Raw genomic sequence first — 12658 nt, forward strand, 5'->3', positions numbered from 1 at the left:
CCTCGTTTCAGAGACCCAGAGAATGAAGTGAGACATGCTGTTTATTTCCGTAACCTAGGCTCATTCATTTTGAATCCTCACATCCAGGGTTCAGGGAAATTATTCAAGAAGACATTTTTTCCTCCAGTGTTTTTATTGGGCATTTTATATGTCAATAATTGGCTTACCATTAAATGGGTGAAGTGCTTTGGCCTGGAATTTCTTTGTGGAAGGGGAGAGTTCCTGGCCCCCCTCATTCCTCCCCTGCTGGAAATTTCTCTGTGGCGAGTTCTCCAAGTCAGTGATTCTCCAACTTGAATGTGCAGGGCCCCACACGGAGAGCTCATTACAACAGTGTCGTGACCCCCCCCCCCCCACCCTGTTCTGACTTAGCGGGTTGAGGCTCAGCTGGAGAATTTGCATTTCTCTATTATTATTATTATTATTATTATTATTGAATTAAATTGTGTATGTTTAAGAAACACAATGCGATTTGAAAGAGATGTGAATCCGTGATGAAATGGTGACTACAGTCAGTCTACGTACCATACCCATCTCTCCACAGTTAACCTTTTCTTCTCTAGTGTGGAGGGCCTCTGAAACCCACTCCGCGTATTTCCAGCCTCCAGTACAGTATTATTAACTGGAGTCATCACGCTGCACGTTAGCGCTCTAGACTTCTGCATCCTACACAGCTGCAGTTTTGTACCCTTGACCAACCTCTCCCCATCCCCCCACCCCCGCCCCAGGTGACCCCCCTTCTGCTCTCTGCTTCTGCGGATTGGACTTGGTATGATTCCACATATGAATATGATCATGCAGAGTGTTTTTTTGTTTGTTTGTTTTGAAATTTCTGTCTGGTTTGTTTCACTCAGTATAACGTCCCTCAGGTTCAACCATGCTGTTGCAAATGGAAGGATCTTCTTTTGTAAAGTCAAATGATACTCCTTTATGTATACACAGGTGGGCAAAAGTAGGTTTACAGTTGCATTGTGCCATCCTTTTGAGGTAATAAAGCTGCTGCAGTCATTATAATCTGCTCCTCTTTTTCCATATGAACAACTCTAAGCCTACTTTTGCCCCCTTCCCGTATATACCACAATTTCTTTATCCGTTCGTCTGTCCGTTTCCACTTAGGTGGTTCTCATATCTCAGCGATTGGGAACAATGCGGTCATGACGGGGGCCATTGTAGTCTCTTCAAGGTACTGATTTCAGTGCCTTGAGAATTTGCATTTCTAACCAGCTTCCAGGTGATGTTTCTGGGGGATTCTAGGCTTAAACAGCAGACATTGGGTCCTCAAGAGGGTGGGGAAGGAAAACAGGAAGTGAGCTAAAACCCAAAAGATAGAGATAAAACTAATATAATCCTTAACTTGGTCAGGCCAGTCTCCTTTCTCTGTGAGATAGTATAAGCGAAGAGTTTGGCACGCTATGTCTGGTCACTTCTTCCGGTTCCTTCTTCAGTAATAACTGCCACAGACCACTGCGTCTCAACAGAGCCCTGGGGTTTCCTGTTAACCTGCTTGTCTGGTTCTTCTCTCTGTGTTTTCTTTTCTCTTTAGGCTTTTTTCCTTTAAGCTTTGGGGGAGGAAATGGAATTTCACTTGAGAATATAAACTACAAGATGGCCTCTAAGGCTGGTAAAATTTTAATTGGCATGATTTTCCAAAGTGCCTTAAAAGGTCATTCTGTTAGCAGTCGATTTCAGTGATCAAGGAACCCCCTCTGAGAGTTCCTGCCTAGGCTTTCCATTTCTTATAAAAATGTGGAAGCTGGTGGTGTTCTGTTACATTTCTAAAGGAGGAATGATTTTGATGGAATGAAGCTTTTTATATAAGGTTTAATATTACTGATAGTCATCAATGTCTGTGCATGACATGAACACACAAACTTTAAGCATTTAGAGAGAGCAGTACTCTGATTTTTTTATTACACTTAAAACAAGCATTTGTAAATGGATTTGTGAGGATGCAAATATTCATAGAACATTCTGTTGACTCTGTAAACTCTTTTACCAAGGGTTTTCCTAAGTATAAAAATCCCCATCTATAACTTAAGATCTGCTTTACTTTTTGAAAATTGTGTAGCAATGTTTTTGGGAAAATAAATCATTTTATCATTGTAAAAAATGAGGTAGAGGTGTGCCAGGTAATCTGAGAGATGAGGTCAACCAAAAATATCATAAATATTAATTTGATGAGTGTTAGGGCTTCAAGTTTTTCACTTATATTGGTTGAGACCAAACACTATTTTTTTTTCTCATGGAAATGAGAAGAGTTGGAAGGAAGAGGTAAAACTTGAAAAAAGGCCTAGTGTGACTGAATGGAAGGTATTTGGAAAATTTGCAGCTGGTCAGGGGAACATGGAAAAGAGAAAGGAGAAGAATACAGAAGATGATAGCAGCTTGATAAACTGTTGCAAAAGAAATCAGTGATCCATGCTATAAATTATGGCATCACTCTTGAATTTGAAGCCCAATTTCAGCTGTCTTTCTATATATCCTTTTAATTGTCATAGTTTATCTTTAAAAATAATTGCAGGTTTTCAAAAGACACCTCCACGAGGCTTTGTATAAATACCAGTAGTCCAGGCCATGAAGGGAACCAAGCAGGATTCTTTAGTTTGAATAATGACTTCCTCAGTTTCCTATTGGTTCACTTCCATGTTTGTCCATCCGTCCATCTGTTCATCCATCTGTTCATCCATCCATCCATCCATCCATCTATCCACCCACCCACCCACCCACCCACCCACCCACCCAACCAACCATCTACCCATCAACCCACCCATTTATCCACCCACCCATTTATCCACCCTTCCCTTTTTTTGAGTATTAACACCTGGAGCAGGAAACTTTTTCTGGGTTCCAAATATGGATTGGCTGTGATATAATCCCTATTAGAATGTTAAATGCTCACTGACCACTTTCTTCATGGCTCTCTGAGTGCCCACACATTCTGGGACTGAGTGATTTTTGACTCACAGCAGGATGATAGAAAAGCTGTTACCTACTCTTGATTCATTGCTCGGCCCAGCAAGGCGACAGGTGTGACCTCACCTCAGTATTGCTAATTCAGATCACACTGCAGATTGGGTGTCAGTCTTGCTTATTAAAGAGAACTAGAGCACGCTGCTATCTGTTAACGCAGTCCAAGGGGCAGTGGCTACAGAGACTTTTAGGAACCAGGGGGAGCCAACTCTGGCGCACTCAGACTTACCTTTGTTTCCTAAGGTCTTACCTTAATTACCATTCCCTACGTTTCTCCATCAGCAGTGAGCTCCTACTTTTCTCCCTCCAGCAGTGAGCTCCTACAGCGCTTTGAGGCTCATTTCAAAGAGTGTTTTCGCTGAGAAGACTCAACAATCCACCCAAGCACAATTTAGCTCCCTGTCATCGAATCGCTCTGCAGTGTGCACATGTATCTCCAGTGCAGCTCTGGCCTCATTAATTTACATTGTTTGCATTTCTCTGCCTGTGGTTGTTAGCACAACGCCAGGGAGGCAGTATTTATTCAGTACATGTCATCAAGTGCACTGTTCATCATGTTCAGCACGTAGGACATACACCTCAACACATCCCTTCAACCTGACCAAGGCCCATGTCTAATGACACAAGCACTCCAGTTAAACTTTTCATCCAGGTACGTTCGGTGCTCCAGCGGCAGCGTCCAGTTCTCTTAGAAGAGGGCTCATGGGGGTAGACAGAAGGGCCGATGTTTCTGGACTTAGACCTGGATTCAGAGCCTAACTCTTCCCTTAGCTGTGTAGATTTAGACCAACATGTCTGCTGTCTGAGGCTGTTTCCTCATCTGTGGGAAGGGACAGACGTAGCATCCTTTATGAGCTTAATCTGAGGACTAGAGGGAATGATCTGTGTAACATGCTTGGTCTAGGGACTGGGATTTCTTAGCCTCGATCCATGGTGGCTATTCCTAACATGGGAGGTTGGGTGTTTTTTCTCTTAAAATCTCTCTGCACAACACACACACACACACACACACACACACACACACACAACTTTTTCTTTCCTTTTGGTAATGTATAGTTCAACTTACTTGTTTTCTACCCAGATTAAGTTCAACTGGTTTGTTTTTGCCAAGTCCTATAAAAATGGTTGTCAAGAATAGAATGCCTTTCATTCTATTCAGTCAACTAACTTTACCCTGGTCTTCAGCAAACCTCACCAGCAGTGTGTTCTCGTGTGGTGGGAATCTGTCTCCCTAACGTATGAAAGGCCCTGGCACTTATGGTTTGGGGCTACTGACCCCCTTTGGAGGTACTGCTTTTTTCAGCCCTGTTTTTATCAGCTCAGCTTCTCCTGGCTCAGACCTGGGGATCAGATGGACTTCTGATTTTAGGCATCTGGTGGCTTTAAGGGAAAATAGCAGAGTAATTAATGGTGGATACAGGGGAATCCATCGCTGAGACTGGGGGAAAAAAGACAGTCAGAATCAGCCAGAACACAGCATCCTCAGCAACACGATCAGGCATCCTGGGTGTGCCTTCCCGAGGGGGGTTGGGGTAGGACTGTGCCTCTTTGTGTGAAGGAGTCTCCTGTTGTAGAATGCCAGCTGGTTGGGACTAGAAAGAAACGCTGCTGTCCCCAGCCCCCTGCCCCTTCTCCTCCATTCCCCAGGTAATAAAACCAGGACCTAGATCAGCGTGGAGGCAGGCCAAGGTCTCATCGTTTCACCAGTAACCTGTTGTGTTGGAGTCGCCCAGACATTAGGACAAAGGATTAATGAGTACCCAGAAGATGAGTGGGACCTGGTAGGTTACAGCGTGGTGAAAGAAGTGGGCTTCGCGGGTCATGGACTGAGTAAAGGGTTGTTCCAGCTGCCTTGACAAACGGAAAAAGAAACCAGATTCCAGGGTTGGGAAGCTGAACTGAAAACAGTTTACTGTCCAGTGGCTGCAAGGAAAGTCAATACTGTGACCAAGAGTGCAAGTCTACCAATAACCATGAGACAGGTTCAGGGTGACAGAGGTGTGAATTAAACTCCTCTCTTCCTGGGCTGGCTGGGGCTTCTTGAGTTTATACGGAGGCTCTAGCAGCCTTCCTCATTATCTCAATGATAAAATTGAGAGTCTCTTTAACAAATGGTTCTGGGAGAGCTAGCTTTTCTTTCTTTCTTTCTTTCTTTCTTTCTTTCTTTCTTTCTTTCTTTCTTTCTTTCTTTCTTTCTTTTTACAGAGACAGAGAGTCAGAGAGAGGGATAGATAGGGACAGACAGACAGGAACAGAGAGAGATGAGAAGCATCAATCATCAGTATTTCATTGCGACACCTTAGTTGTTCATTGATTGCTCTCTCATATGTGCCTTGACCGTGGGCCTTCAGCAGACCGGTTAACCCCTTGCTCAAGCCAGCGACCTTGGTTCCAAGCTGGTGAGCTTTGCTCAAACCAGATGAGCTCATGCTCAAGCTGGCAACTTCGGGGTCTCGAACCTGGGTCCTCCGCATCCCAGTCCGATGCTCTATCCACTGTGCCACCGCCTGGTCAGGCAAAGCTAGCTTTTCTAATACAAAGAAACAAATGAAAAAATGACCTTGGACCTTTGTCTTATATTATGTACAAAAATTAACTCAAAGTAAAGACCTAAATCTTAAACTCCTACAATATAGGCAAAAGCTTCATGACATTGGACTTAGCAATGATTTCTTGAGTCTTGCTAAAAGCAAAGGCAACACAAGCAAAAATAGACAAAGGGGACTAAATCAAACATCTTCTGATATCAAAAGACACAATCAACAGAGTGAAAAGGCAACTTGTGGAACAGGAGAAAATATTTGCACCTATCTGATAAGGTATATATCCAGAATATATAAAGCATTCCTGCAACTGGACAACAATAACAACAAAAAATCAAATAACCCAATTTAAATATGGGTTTAAAACTGAGTATACATTTGAGAAAGCTTATCTACAAATGGTCAATAAGCATATGAAAAGCTGTTCAATATCACTAATCATCAAAGACATGCAGATCAAAACCGCAACAGGATATCCCCTCACACCATGTTAGGATGGCTACTATTACAAAAACAAACACGAAAATAGCAAAGGGTTGGTAAGGATGCAGAGAAATTAGAAGCCTCTCGGACTGTTGGTGGGAATGCATAATGGCACAGCCACTGTGAAAACAGTCTGGGATTTCCTCTAAAAATTAAAAGTAGAACTATTGTATGATCTAGCCATTCCACTTCGGGGCAGATACCCAAAAGAATTGGAAGCAGGGTCTCAAAGAGATGTTTGCACATTCTTGTTCCTAGCAGCTCTATTCCCAATTGCTTAGAGGTAGGAACGACCCAGATATCCAGTGATGGATGAATAAACAAAATGTGGTATGTACACACAGTGGAGTATTATTCGGTCTCAAAAAGGAACACTGTCATATGCTGCTAAATGGATGAACCTTGAGGACACCTTGCTGAATAAAATAAAGCACTCACAAAGAGACAGATACTGTCTGATTCCACGTATATGCAGTATCTAACATAGTCGTTCATAGAGATAGGAAGTAGAGGGGGTGGTTGCCAGGGGCAGGGGCGCAGGGACAAGGGAGTTGTTTAATGGGTCTGGACTTGGAGTTTTGCAAGATGAAAAAATTCAGGATGTCTGTTTCACAAAAATTTAAATATATTTAACACCACTGAACTGTACACTTAAAGAGGGCTAGAATGATAAATCTTACGCTATGTATGTTTGGCCACAGTGAAAAAAAAGGTATGTGACAGGTAGTATTCACTGGACATTTTTCTTCTCTGTGGTACTTCCAAAAGAGAAAGCTTTACAAACGTCTTGTTTCCGGCAAGCCTCAGGGAAACTGGATCAGAAGCAGAAAGATTCATGTGCCGAACGACTTGCTCTGGGCACCACGCACCTTCCTCCTCCAGCTGCTGCTCCTGGGAAGGGCCTGAGCACCAGGTGCCGATTGTGGGCTCCCAGAGCTCCTTTGTCACCTGTACGCCGAGACTTTGACCGTCTCCAGGTCAACTGGAAGTAGGTATCGCTTCTTTGTACTGAGACCGGGAAACATCTGGACCCTGATGATCAAAGTACTTCAAGGGGTTTTTATTCACACAAGACCCCAACCATCTCACCTTCCATCAAGTTGAGTAGACCAGAGGAATATGGGTGTCACTGTCTTCTGTAATCCAACTAGAAAAGTGATTAAAGGATAAGCCCAGAAAAAATGGAGTCAACTTTGTCTAACTGGCATCCTTACCGCATAATATCTGGAAGCCAACTTGCTAGGTGTACTCACCAGAAATTCCCCTGCATTGTTTCATTTATGTAACAATCTTATATCATATTTATTGTGTGTAGGTACTATTCTGTTTAATAACTGTTAGTTTGTTTAATCTTTGCAACAACCCTGAATTAACTAGGAATATGATCACATTTTACAGATGAGGAAATTGAAGTACAGAGAGGTCAAGAAACTTGTCCAAGGTCACGCAGCTACTAAATATTGATTCTGAATTCAAACCCAGGCAGTCTGGGTGCAGAATCCATGTCCTATGGGTGAAGAGAAAGGAAAAATCTCAAGGAAACAGATATACTTTACAAATAAATTATTGTTTTGGGATTAGCTTACTTTCATCTATTTCCTCTATTTCATCTATTTCATTACCAGCAATAGTGTTATCATCAATAATAATGACTATTAAATATCATGATTATTTTAGCTAATGTTGATTGAATCCCTACTATTTGTCAAGAATTGTGCTGTGTTTTCCCCATGGACTTGCTCACAACTGCTAAGTTACTTATCATCTTTATCTCCCTTTCATAGATTGCAAAACTCAGAGAAAGACAGTAATTGCCCCACAGTCACACGGAGAGGAAGGAGACAGGATCGTGGCTGGAGCCTGATCTCTTTGCTCTTGGGCCCTATGCCACACAGGTATATTCTGCAGGAAGTCACAGAGAAACGGGCAGTTCTGCACTTCCATAGATCGTGAATGCCTTCTTGAAAAGTGGGGACAAATACTAGAAAGAGAGGGGCCATTGGCCCCTGAAGGGGACACTGACTAGAATGTGGTTCCATGAGAGGGACAAGCTCTGCTCCTCTGACCAGCAGGTGCCGGGCAGACGCAGGGTCTGGGGTTTCCAGTGGAGCACTGCTCCAAGAGGTGGGGGCCGCCACCTGCGTAGATCACTGCCTGAAATCTTGGCTAAAGTGATTGGCATTGGCACTACCAATTACCCATCCAACCATCCATCCATCCACCCACCCACCCACTCATTCATTCATCTATCCATTCATCCACCCACTCATTCATTCACCCAGTCAGCATTTTTGGATCATTTACCATGTTCCAGGCAAGATATTAGATCCTGGAGGTATCCTCTTCATAGGTCTCTCTTGGGGATTAAATGGGATAGTGCAAGTGAAAGGCTTTATTATATAGTGCTTGGCCCAATGTAAGTGCTCAGTAAGGGATTAAAAGCACCCAATACTGATTTCAAATTACACATGTACTAGATACAAACAGTGTCCGATAACAGCTGGACCTCACGACAGCTCCTCTGGGAGCAGGTGCTGCGATCATCTCCATTTCACAGATGAGGAAACTGAGGCATCCAGAGGTCCAGTAGCTTGCCCAGGGTTCCACAGCTTTAATGGGAGACACCTCCGGGCCCGTAGCTGATGGGTCCAGGGGCGGAGATTTCTTCCTCAGCCAGGCCCGTAGAGCAGCAGCTTCTGGGAGTGTAAACCGACAGGCAGAGACTTACAGGGAGGGGATGTTGAATGCGGCCAGCCGCCCTGAGACCCGATGGCTGGCTCTGCTGTCCCCGGCCCCACTGCTCAGTCCTGCTCCGATTCTGTAGGCTGCCTGCTGCTCTTCTAGAAACCCCTCTCGTTCTCTTTCTCTGTTTGCTAGAATCTGATTCTTCATTCACAACCTCAATAATCTTAGTCTGCCTCTGTTGAATTAGAAGTTGGACGATCAGCCTGAGCATTTATTTTTGGAAAAGGCTGCTGCGCTGGTGGTTAAGAGACGCAGTCCCAAATGCCTGAGACGCTCTGCTTCGTGCGCAGGGAACGATTCTTAACCACAGGATGACATCTCTGCATAACTTGAGTCCAGTTAATGATTTGCGTTGAAAATGTGTTGGTCTCACTTATAAATGCTCAGCCTCAGACGTGGCTCTGTCCTTCTTGGAAGGACATGACTCTGTCCTTCTTGGAAGGAGATCCCCTTTGAGTCACTGGACATCATTTGGCTGGGTACTGTCCACCGCAACGTATAGTCCGATCACCACAAAGCAAAACCAGCCTTCTGACACTTCTTTAGAGATGAGAATTATTGGCCGCAGTAGGGGCTGCCACAGTAATTGTTTGAGGATGAAAAGACAAAAACAGAAAGAATCTAGGTTCCTGGAGGTAACAGAGTAGTGCAGTGCACTGGAGATATTTGGGTGACAGGCTGTGCAACTTAGTCAGACGTTATGTAGATACATTTCTGTGTCTAATAGAACAGGCTCCTGGTCATTGGAGGATGTTTAGCAGCGTCCCTGGCCTCTACCTCCCAGACACCAATGGCCCTCACTTCACCCTCACCTGTTGTGACAACCAAAAATGTCTCCAGACATTGCTTCATGTCCCTGAGGGGACAAAATTGCCTCTAGTTAAGAACCCCTGCCCTAGATAACAAATGAGCTCTATAGTCATTGTACTGGGTAAGATATTAATATTACTTTATAGTCTCCTCTAAGGCATAGCACAAGGAAGACTAGTGACCTATGTTCATGACAGAGCTTGGGGAAATCACAAAGCAAATGCAGGGTTCTTTGGTTGCAAGCAACAGAAAGTAACCGATAGCTTCAAGAAGAATAAAAGGACTTATTGGGGGAGACTAGGCGGGTTACAGGACTTGAGCAACCTGGCCCCTCAGACTTCAACAGCAGATACCGTGGTCTGTCCCTTGGTTCCACCAGCCTTCTGCCTTGGAGTTCTCAGCTTGATTCAAGTTCCCAGGAGGGAGATTCTGATCGGCTTCTCTTAGTGATGGCTGTCTCTTAGCTCAGGGAGGTCACGGTGTAAGAGGTAGCAGCAGCATCCTATGATGAACAGCCTCATCAGAACCAAATATGATACGAGAGGAGATGTAATCTGGGCACGCAGAATGAGCAGATGTCTGCAACAGGGCCTTGGTTTCTGTAGACGGGTGATAAAACCAGCCCTGCCGACTGCGAGCATCTTACGGATCAGATGGGATGAATGCGAAGCATTGCATTCCAAACAGCCACCTTGAGATGGCAGAAGCGAGTGTGACCTGGGGACTTGTCTTTATAGGATGTTGTCGAACAATGGGAAGGCAGGACTCCGGGGTATGCCAGAACTATCTCACCCCAGTGTTTGGTTCTAGCCAGAAGCTTTGGCTTGAGGTGGAGTGCTATAGGGTTTGGGGCTCCTTAGGGCATCTCTGGGAGCAATGGGCATGAGAAACGTGGTCACTCCTTCCTTTCTTGGGGCCTGACATCAGATCAGAGAGCTAGGTGGTGGGGGGGATCAGACCATGCACGATTTTGTTGCCCTTTTGTTTGGCTGACCACTATCCCACCCTGGTCTGCGTCCAACCTTCTGTGGAGTGAACCATACAAATGGGGTTAGAGCAAAAGGAGAGATTTCTAGAAGCACACAATGTAATCCCTTGAAATAAAAAGAGGGAAAAATAAACACAACGGCCAATAGGAGGAAGTCAATTTAAACCCAGCCCCAGATCCTGAGCACTCTCGAGACTAGACGAGCCCACGAAAACCAGGAGAAAGGGCTGGGGCAAGTGTAGGATCAGAAGGTCACGTATTAGCTCTCCAGAGTCTGATTTTGGGTCAGTGCCGAACAGAGAATGTTTACCTGAAATCTATGTGGCTGAAGGCGTCAAGTGACTTCTATTATTTCTTGACAAGGATACAATTTAATAAATGAAAGTCTACACTGTTGCCTCTAAGGTAGGAGAGGCATAATGAAGCTAGCCTCAGCTTTTCCCAAATCCTAAGTGTGTTTCCATTCATTAGGAATGACCACTTTGATTCAATTGTGCTCTGTCACTCATCAGTAATCCCATTAGACTAATTTCATGTGCATAAATCTTGCACTCCGGGGAGGATGAGCTTTGTAAATCTGTTTAGCACAGAGGGAAACAGGAGATAGTCACAGTAGAACTACGGGGAACAGCGGCAAACATCAGACTGCAGGTATGTGATCAGTCTGTTGTAGAGGCAAAGTAAAATTGTTGAATCATTACCAAAGCACATGAGGGAGTGGGCTTCTTCAAGAACTAGGGCTGGCAGACGCCCCCACAGGCACAGGCCTTTAATTCCTCAGACCCGGACTGCAGGCTTCCTGAGGAAAAGAGAGAAAAATGCCCAGTGAAAGATGAGAAAGCTATTATTGTTTATTTTAGAGTCCATATTATTCATATTACACCTGTGCTACCAGGCTCATTTATTCAGTCACTCCCTGAGTGAATGGCTCTTGCGGGCCGACCATGGGCTGGGTACCAGGGACGCAGAGACAGACCGGGTTCCTGGTCTCCTGGAGCAGAGCAGCACTGACCCCCGGAGCCATGTCGTGAACGCGATACTGTAACTGTGACAAAGGTTATGGAAGGACAGCCACAAAATTATTTTAAGAGAGAAATGGCTCTTTGGGCAGGTGAGGGATGACTTCCCTCAAAAAGAGAGGATTGAACTGAAATCCAAAAGAAGGGTGGGAATCAACCAGGAGAGGTCTGGAGGTGGGATGGAGAGAGAGGCCTGTCTGTCTGGGTTTCAGAGGGTCAGTGAGTCTGTTGCAAGGTAGGGGAGGGCGGCTGGTCAAGTCAGGCCATGCTCCACAGGCTGATGACAGGGTTTTAGTCTTTATCCTGTTGGTGGGTATTTGGGTATTAAGCAGGAAGGGACACAAGGTGATTTGCATTTTGAAAAGGGCCACTTTGTAACATGGTAAGGTTCCATAGCAGGTTGATTCTAGGGAGTTCGTGGGAGCCAGGGTCAGACTACGGGCATCAGGAACCCAGGAAGATAAAGGAGAATCCAGGAACCACAGGCAGTTCCAGACCAGGAGGGGCAGGTGGACTCCTGCGGGGAGGAGGCCGGTGGTGGCTGGCTGCTGTCCCACCATGCACCACGTGGGAACACCTGCACAGGAAGTAACTGTAGGTGTGATTAGAGGAGTAGCTTCTCCGGGTGCTGGTGCGGAAGGGGATGGAGAAGGGAGTGCTGGCCCTGTCACCCTCCCTGTTTTAATTCTGGACTCAGACATCCCTGGCTGGCTCCTCCTCTGCTCTTCTTCTGATGGACTCTGGGTTCCTATTGTGGGTCCAGCTCTGTTTTGCCATAGAAAATGCAGAGAGAAAACATTGCCTATTATTACTGACTGTTTCAGGAGGTCAGAAACGGAATCGTGTTATTTCTATGGGGAGTGGAGAATTCTTGAATGATACTGAGGTACATCTCTCCTGCCTCTCTGTCCCCTCTCCAACCACTGGCTATTTCAGAGAGATCCCCTGACCCTCCCCCAGTGTGCTCGGCTGTTACTTCTGTAAGCTGTGTTGCCCCTGGTGGCCCGCTGGGGCTTGTCTTGTCCTCTCCGTCTGGTCATCTCCTGATTCCCAGCTCAAAAGCCGTTGATCTCATCTCTGCCATGTCTCATCTGCTATTA

The sequence above is a fragment of the Saccopteryx bilineata genome, chromosome 7 (assembly GCF_036850765.1).
Source record: "Saccopteryx bilineata isolate mSacBil1 chromosome 7, mSacBil1_pri_phased_curated, whole genome shotgun sequence".
In the NCBI taxonomy this organism is placed as follows: Eukaryota; Metazoa; Chordata; class Mammalia; order Chiroptera; family Emballonuridae; genus Saccopteryx; species Saccopteryx bilineata.